The sequence below is a fragment of the Ipomoea nil genome, unplaced genomic scaffold (assembly GCF_001879475.1).
Source record: "Ipomoea nil cultivar Tokyo-kokei standard unplaced genomic scaffold, Asagao_1.1 scaffold0876, whole genome shotgun sequence".
Classification (NCBI taxonomy): Eukaryota; Viridiplantae; Streptophyta; class Magnoliopsida; order Solanales; family Convolvulaceae; genus Ipomoea; species Ipomoea nil.
This window is the reverse complement of record NW_017617304.1, coordinates 488,399-496,832: the sequence shown is the minus strand read 5'-3', so window position 1 is coordinate 496,832 and position 8,434 is coordinate 488,399. Positions and strand designations below refer to the sequence as shown.

At 41.0% G+C, this 8,434-nt stretch overlaps 1 long non-coding RNA gene across 3 annotated transcripts; it reads right to left on the bottom strand.

Annotated features, from left to right (window-relative positions):
- Positions 1 to 3,818: 3,818 nt before the first annotated feature.
- LOC109179073 lies at positions 3,819 to 5,850 on the bottom strand. Of its 3 annotated transcripts, none has more exons than XR_002053818.1 (5): positions 5,402 to 5,850; positions 5,009 to 5,274; positions 4,599 to 4,715; positions 4,406 to 4,498; positions 3,819 to 4,006 (listed from the first exon to the last, which is right to left on the bottom strand). It is a non-coding gene; the product is annotated as an uncharacterized LOC109179073 (long non-coding RNA). The 3 variants fall into 3 exon arrangements; XR_002053817.1 differs by having other exon boundaries at positions 4,661 to 4,715; XR_002053816.1 differs by lacking the exon at positions 4,406 to 4,498 and having other exon boundaries at positions 4,661 to 4,715.
- Positions 5,851 to 8,434: the final 2,584 nt, after the last annotated feature.

Genomic DNA, 8,434 nt, shown 5'->3' with positions numbered 1-8,434 from the left:
GAATGGTACCCGAAACATCAAACTAGACTCAGGCACGATAAACGAAGTCCGTTGGGACACCACGAGGGTCGGGGAAACATCAAACGGGGAAACCACCATCCCACATTGTGAATTTCCTGCGGGTGCGCCAGCGGCGAGACTGCTGGGCAGCGGGTGGCCAGCGGGCAGTCGCATGGTATGGGCTTACTAATTCTATTTCTTATAGGACTAAGGGTTTGGTTTAGGGATAAGGGTTCATGGTCTATGGTGGACCCTTCCTAATTAATTAAGGGAATTTAATTCTCTTTTAAGGGTAAGTAATTAAATAATTAGTTTGGGTTAGAGGCCGTAACACGAGGTGTTACACTCTCCCCCCCCCCTTACAAGAGGCTTCGTCCCCGAAGCCGGTGTGTGGATCCATTATTTCACCCCTGGACGTCACGTATTTTGGCCTCCTGATTAGGAAATATGGCTCCACGTGTCGTTTTGCTGGGGGTAGAGTGGAGCTTGGTGAGGTGGTGTTTGGAAAGTTTGGGTTTACCTTGGTTTCCTGCTCCTGAGCTAGATGCCCGCGTGAGCCCAACATGACCTCGATTGCTGCCACTCTCCGATCTAATGCGTGCGTTGCGTGGATTAGGGACGAGAACCCTTCATCCATGATTTGGTTTTGTCAGGTCAGTTGTGCGAGGATGCGCTCATTGACGGATCCTTCATTTTGGCCTTCCGGATTCCCTCTCTCTTGTGCGAATGCAGGTGGGTTAGGCTCGCTATCTTCCTCCTGTTCCTCTTGTTCTTCTAGTTCCCCACATTCTTGCATTGCCCGTCTTAGTTTCTTGTTGGAGATTTCCAACTGATCAACCAACTCTCGGCGTTGTTCTGTGGACTTTAGGCAAACCTCCTCGAGGGTGATGTATTGACCCCCTCCGATATGGTAGATGTCGTTGCGGCGGAGGTTCTGGGCATTGAAAATCATCCCGCATACGGGTTTGATTTCCGTGTGGCTTAGGTCTACTCCTTTCTTTTCCATGATCCAACTTAGGATAATCCCGTAGGGTAGACTAAGCCGATTGCTAGACTTGCAAAACTCCATGTGTTTTAGCATAAGGGCGGGTAGGTTGAACTTGACTTTGTTTTTCAGAAAGTAGGCAAAGGTGCACTCTAGGCTCCCCACGTCTTTGCTCTTGTTGTTCGTGGCCAACAAGCTGTCAGTTACAATCATGACTAGCAATTTCTGTTCGGCGGTTAGCAATTTCCTGTTTGGCCGGGTGGCCGAGGTGAAGCCTTCTTCCTTTCCTAGTAGGTACCCGAGGTAATCCTTGTACCCCGTGCCTTGGGTATCGATCCATGCCTTCCGGTCGTAGTCTGACACACCCGTGGTGGTTAGTTTCAAGAGTTTGGCCAAGCGGCCTTCGGAGAGTATTATTTCTTTTCTCCGGACCTTGGTGGTGATTTCCAACTTCTCACCCCGTTTGACGGCTACTAAGTGGTGATAGATTCTTTCACCAACTCAGGGTACGTATCTCCCTTGATTGTGAGATAGGTATCCAAAAGCCCTTGGAAGTTAAGCATATCGACCAATTCCGGAGAGAATTGATCGGGTTCGAGGGCTTTACCTCCGATCACTGTGTAGTCGGCGTCGTTCCACTCCGGGGTTCGGATCCCAACGGGCTTCTTCGGCATTGCGAGATTTCCTCAAGGTGGTGTTTTTCCCGGTGATGTTTTTCCGGCGAGGCTCCGGCGACCTCCGGTGAAGCTCCGTCGAATATTTTCCGGCGTCGAGGCGGCGATGTGGCTTGACTCGGGCGGTGTTCCGGTTTCGAAGGCGAAGGCGGCAGGCCTAGGCGGGGCTTGGAGGTGTCGTGCGGCGGTGTGCAGCAGTGGGGTGCAGCCGGGTGTGCGATGGGCGGTAGCAGTGTCGCGGGTGGCTTCCGGGGTGGCGACGACAGGTGCACGGTGGTGGTGTTGACCGAGTGGCTGTCGGCGGCTGGTTGGTGGCGACCGCTGGCGGGATGAGTTGCTGTGGTGTTCAGGTGGTGCCGGCAGTGTGGAGAGGGGAGAGAGAGAGGAAGAGAGGGAGAGGGAGTGTGAGGGAGGAGGAAGAAGAAGGGTTTTTGATTTTTGGATTTTGTGGGTTTTAGGAATTTAGAGGGGTTTAAGAAGGGAGTGTTCCCTTGAGGTTTTAAGAAACACTCATAGCCTAGTGGTTAAGATTTTGATCTTGTAAGTGAGAGGTTTAAGGTTTCATTCCCGTTGATAGCATTAGTTTTTCTTTGTTGTTCATCCTTTTGGATATTTTCCTTGTCCTTCTTTTGACCTAAAGTGGTAAGAGGTTTGACCGATCCTCCTTGTTGAACTTTCGCCTCCCTTGCGCGTGGATTTGCGGCTCGTGGGTTCACGGGGGATGCTTTAGTCCTTCTTTTTATGCTAAATTAATTGACTTTGTCTTTTTATTCATAATAATTTCTAAGTAGCTAAACTGAACAAGTGGTTTTACTACGAGGGTGGTTTACGGGGGTTCACTGATCACCCTAAGCAGAATTCTTCTCCCTGGTTTTCTTCTGATTGATTTGCGGGTTCCTCGTCTCTTCGGGCCACGTTTTCTTCGTTGAGGTTACCCTCGTCTTCAAGGTCGGCCTGAGTGCGGCTCATGACGAATACTTTTCCGGGAGTGTTGTAATTCCCTTGATTGTTTGCGCCCCTGTGTTGGCCCATGACTGTAGGGCGCGAGTTCGGGGGTTGAGTGCATTAAAAGAACTTGTGTCCTTCTTCCCCGCAGTTGAAGCATTGCCAGGGGTTTCCCATGCAGTCCTTGCCTCTATGGTTTTTGTTGCACCATCGGCAAAGAAAGGGCCTCGCATCAGTTTCGTTGTTCCTTAGGGGCGGCCCTTGGCCAGCTGGGTTGCTTGGCCTCGTGTTAGTGTCGTTTCTCGTCCTTTTTACAGGTGGTGCCCCACCTCCCGTATTTCTTTTATGAATCTGTTCCTGGACTCCTTGTTGTAGTAGTTGAATTCGATAGAGGTTGGCGGCACTGGTGTAAGCTTCGTTGAGGGTTCGGGGTCCGCTCACGATTAGGGCTTTTCGGGCTTCGAAATTGAGGCCTGACACAAACTTCTCTATCTTGGTCGTCTCTGTAGGGACCAATTCAGGTGCGAAACGGGCCAGTTCGAGGAACCGTTTGTGGTACTCCATGACAGTGGCCATCCCTTGTTTTAAGTGGAGGAATTCCTCGTACATGGTTGCCCTTACGTGTGCGGGATAGAACCGTTCTCGTAGTCGTGTCTTTAGGCCTTCCCAGTTGAATCCCGATTCCTGTCTGTAAGTGGGTCCCTCGTGGATCCACCAAAGGTCAGCCTCGCGTCCAAAGTAGAACGAGGCTATTTCTACGCGGCGCTCCTCTGGGCATTCCACTAACCCGAGGATTTTGTCGAAGGTTCGAATCCATTCTTCAAGGATTGTGGGGTCCTTTTCTCCTGAGAAGATGGGAGGCCGATGGTTTGAGATTTGTCAAGTGATATCCGAGTTCCTGTTTGGCGGTGGTGGTGATCGGTTGTTGTTACGGAGGGCTACGTCGCTTAGTGTCTGGGCGACTTGAGTCAGTTTTTGTAGAGTCTGAGCTAGAGGATCATGAGTGGTGGGCTCAGGGGTCCTTGATTGCCTTCTGTTTGGTGTCATGTCAATTAATTTACTCCGTTGCAAGCTCAATGTTTTGGCTGACCAACCTTGTGCTTGAGGGGGAGTATTAGAACTCTACTAGTAGTATTAGACTAGATCTCTATTATATTAGTAGTATTAGACCAGATCTCTATTTCATGTCTTTATGTACTTTGTATCCGCTGCTCTTGATCAATACACAGAAAATATATTCTCATCGAGACCACCACATAAAAAGCCCTACAATGTGCCAGTTTGATTTTTCCAGAGATTTACACACAACAGGAAAGAGAAATAGGAATGCCCAATATATTTGGTATCAAGTAGATTGCAACACAATGGATCTTGAATGGTTCCATGCAATAATAATCATCGCCTGAAAACCCAAAAAAAAAAGGAGAAAAAATTATTAACAATACATAACATAAAACATGATGCTTAAAGGAAATATTAAATTTGTTTTAGCATTATGTGTTTTTTTTTTTTTGAAAAGCATTATGTATTTTTAATTATACAATTCAACACAATATATAATAAAATTGACTACTTCAATAGTACAACATAATATATATAATCCAACATATATATATATATATATATATATATATATATATATATATATATTCTAAAACAATAATCATCACTAGAAAAATAGAATTGAAGCAAATATAATGTAAATAACTCAACAACACCATTTAGCTCTCTCTGATTAATTTCAGTTTACAGTGTTGTTAACTACATGTGACAAAGCTATCACGGTGTAGAATCAACTTACGTTATTCAAAGTGTTAGTTCCTAAACAAGAAATCCTTGCATGAATTCTAAGGAAATTAAACACCCATCTGTCTCCAAATACATAAGGGTAATTCTGTATAGGAAGAAAAACAAAATCAGAAATCATAACAGCACATTCTTTATTCTTCCATATCAACACATCAAGATTTGTTTTCCATTAAAGACATACGCACAGGTTGAGATCATAGGAACCATGCTAGAGGAGGTGTGAAGAAGCTCTAAGTTTTAGACTCACCACAAGTAGTTCTTTAGCTTCCTCATGCATCTTCCTAGCTAAGCTTGTTGCATATCTATAAACCACCAAGAAAATAACAAGAGAAAAAGGAAAAAAAAAATTCCTTTAACACCAACAGTCTCTTGTCCATAGTAATACAAAATCGAAGGAAGGAACAGAACAAGAAAAGGGTGAGATGTATTATTAACCTAAAATGCCGCATAAGTGCTACAACAACTGAAAAATGGCCTTAAGATTTCCCGACACCACAAAGTTCAATTCTTAATGAAAAACATGTTCATCCTTACCTCCGCAAAAAGATTAACAATAGATAAATAAATATATAAAGAAAGATGGAAGAACATATACCCGAGAACTGAGAGAAGTCAGCGACGCTAGCCGGAGTCGTCAAGTCGCGTAGGAGCCGCAAAGGAGAAAAATTAAGGATTTCAAATTTGTCACCACAGTCTAAGCCGATGGTATTCTTTACTTTGGTTCAGCAAGAAGACGGCTTCTTGGTCTGATATGTTACCGTCGAACTGGAGATCTTAAGGCTATGGCACCTAGTTTCCGGCTCAGATCTGAAGCAACCGGCGAAAGAGATGGAGTCATGGAGAAGAGAGAACATACCAGATCTGTCCACAATTTAATTTAATACTATGATATATAAATAAATAAATAATATATTATAAATAAAATTAACAAATAAATAAATAATAATATTTATACAAAAAAATAAAAATAATATTAAAGGAAGTGTACGAGAACGTGGAGAAGCTGCCGAAGTCGTGGCCTGATACCGCCGAGGTGCTCAATTGCCGTCACTCCACCGCCGGAGCTTCTGAGAGCTGCTTTGCCATCCTCTGCCACCGAAAGCTCAGAACAAAAATAGATCGGAGAAGCCGCCGCTGCTAGGAAGAAGCTAGAAGGGAGACGGAAGCTTAGAAAGAAAATAGAAGCTGAAGTTGCCACTACTGCTGTCGCCAGAAGCTCAGAAACCTAGAGATCTCGTCATTGCCATCCTCCGCCGCCGGATGCTCAAAAAGATGAAGGAAGACCTCGGTGAAGCTGTTGGAGTCAACCGCTGATAACAAGAAGAGGGAAGACGTCCTCGTCGCAGATCGGAAGCCGTAACGAAAGAAGAAGAAGGTTTCGTTTCATTGGAAGCTAGAAGAAACTAAGCTTAAAGAATAACATACAACAAACACTTAAAAAATAATTATTTTATTGTACTAAATAGACTACAAGTCTTTACTAGCAATCCAAGAAGCATATGTACCTTATTTAAAAAATAAATGAATATACGCGTCTTTACTAATATAGTAAAGACGCATATATTTTTACACAATTGCCACCGCGTCATTTCTTCCTTAGTTTACACCTCTTTAGTTACAAGTAAAGATTTCTATTGTCACATTTTTATGGTCAATTCTCTACTTGTGGAACCTTGAATCACACAGTCTCTTTGAAGAAATGTAGATATAACACACACAAGTTTTACTGTCATTACAACTCATTGTAACTTGACACTATTATGGCCTTGTGTCCGTATCCATTAATGAGCACTTACCAAGTAAAGCCCAAACTTGTTTGAAGCTAAGCGGCCACACTTCATGCTCACAGAGGCTAATCTTTTATATCATGCACTGCATCTTGCATTTTTTCAAAAGATCAGTTAAGAGTAAAAATTCATCCGATCCCTACTTCAATGCAAAACCAAACACCACTTTTTCTTGGGATACAATTTTTAATTTAAACTTTTGATACTTGCAATTACAAAATGAAGTATTCATCTACATTGAACTCAAGGTCTAACGTAATAACTTAGACGTAAGTTGAGCTTTCATTCACTTGCAATTAAATAATTAGGCTTTCTATATCCCTTTTGATGTCTTTTAGAATCATGTCCCTAGCTAAGGCTTTTGTAAACGGATCCGCTAAATTAAACTGGGACTGTACAAAGTCTAGTGCTACAACATCATTACTTAGGAGCTCCTGCACATAGCTATGTCTCATACCTATGTGTCTTGACTTGCCAATGTAAACATTGTTATCTACTTTGGCCAGTGTAGTAGTGCTGTCATAATATAATGTACCAAAACTGGTGACATCGGTTTTGGCCAAACCGGAATCTAAATAATTAAATTCCTTAATCAATCAGCTTCTTTGCATGCCAAATCCAATGTAATAAATTCAGATGCCATAGTTGAATCTGAAATGCAACTTTGCTTTTTAGAAACCTAGGAAAAACACATCCTTCAAGTAGAAATACTCATCCACTAGTTGAGGAATAATCTTCCTGATTAGATATCCAACTGGCATGCGATTTAATATTCTATCAATGAACTTGTGAAAATAAAATATTTGAATGGATTGTTTATACCGAAACCCACTTTACAGGTTTCTAGTCAACAAATATTTATTTTCATTTAATTAAATTCTATAACCAAGAATTTTCAATCACCATGTAGAAATGATCATTGAGTGATTCCTTAAAATCAAAAATTAAACCTCCTCCATTTGAAATACCATCCACTTTGGAGAATAATCATATACTGATAAACCTCCTCTATTCAGAAATATCCTTTTGGCTTTCAATATTTTAACGCGTTCTCAATATGAGAAATTTAGTGTAAAAAACATTCATAAAATTTATGAATTTCATTATGCATACCTCATTCATAAAACTTTCTGCATCCCTTCATCAAAAATATACCAGAATATTTCCAAGGCATTTCTGTCTTTATCAGAAATTTCACAGAATATTTCAAAGGCTTTCTGCCTTAATCAGAAATATAACAAAATATTCTAGACTTTCACAATGATAAAAATATCTGTGTGTTAACATAATCAATGCAGACATTATAAAATAAATCCACAATTCTATAACCAAGAAGAAAGCAACAGAAAAATTGATATCAATCACCAAATTAATTAAAATTTGGCAGATTTACAGCACCTCAAGATCGACAACATATTATATATGTATCTTGTATAATATGCATGCATGCAACCGAGACAAAGTCTCAATATAAAAATATTTATACACATGCATAACCATATCCTTGTATTTAGTAGGCTATACAAAACTCAAAAGAATCTCATGCATATCTTCTAGATATGATCCAGAACTTAGCCAGTAAGCAAAATAGAACTTACACTCATGCCGGGGCCAAGACAAATAAAAAAATATTGTACCGATCAGATCACATCTTGTAACTTGTATCTGCATTGATGATCTATCTCTTTCGGCCTTTGATACGTTGAAACCGCACACCCACTATAGACTATAGAGAAGTACATATCTTCTCATGCCAAATAAATCATTTCTAATAAAATGATTTATTTCTATAAAATCATTTTCACTACATCTCTCTAATCATCTTGAGATAACTTAATGTACCCATGATTTTGAGTGAAGATGGAAAGAAACTACACAACATGCATTTAAAAATCCATATGTACAATACATGTCACTACTCCATGCGAAAAATCCGCATGAAAATCTTCTTGTACATTAAACATAATAGACCCAAAAGTGATTTCTGTCATCCTCTCATTAACAAGTTTGGAATCTCATTCCGAAAATATTCCGTGATGAGAAATTATTCTTTCATGCCCGACATCTTCCCTTCAAAACTTTCAAGGAAAAATCAATTATCATAGTTTTATAATTTTAAAGCTTATAGATTGTTGGATAAAGTGCTTGTATTCTATAATATTTTGAGATACAACAAAAATTACAGAAGAAAATGAGGGAACAAAACTGGATCATTTGATATCTTTAAGCGTGTA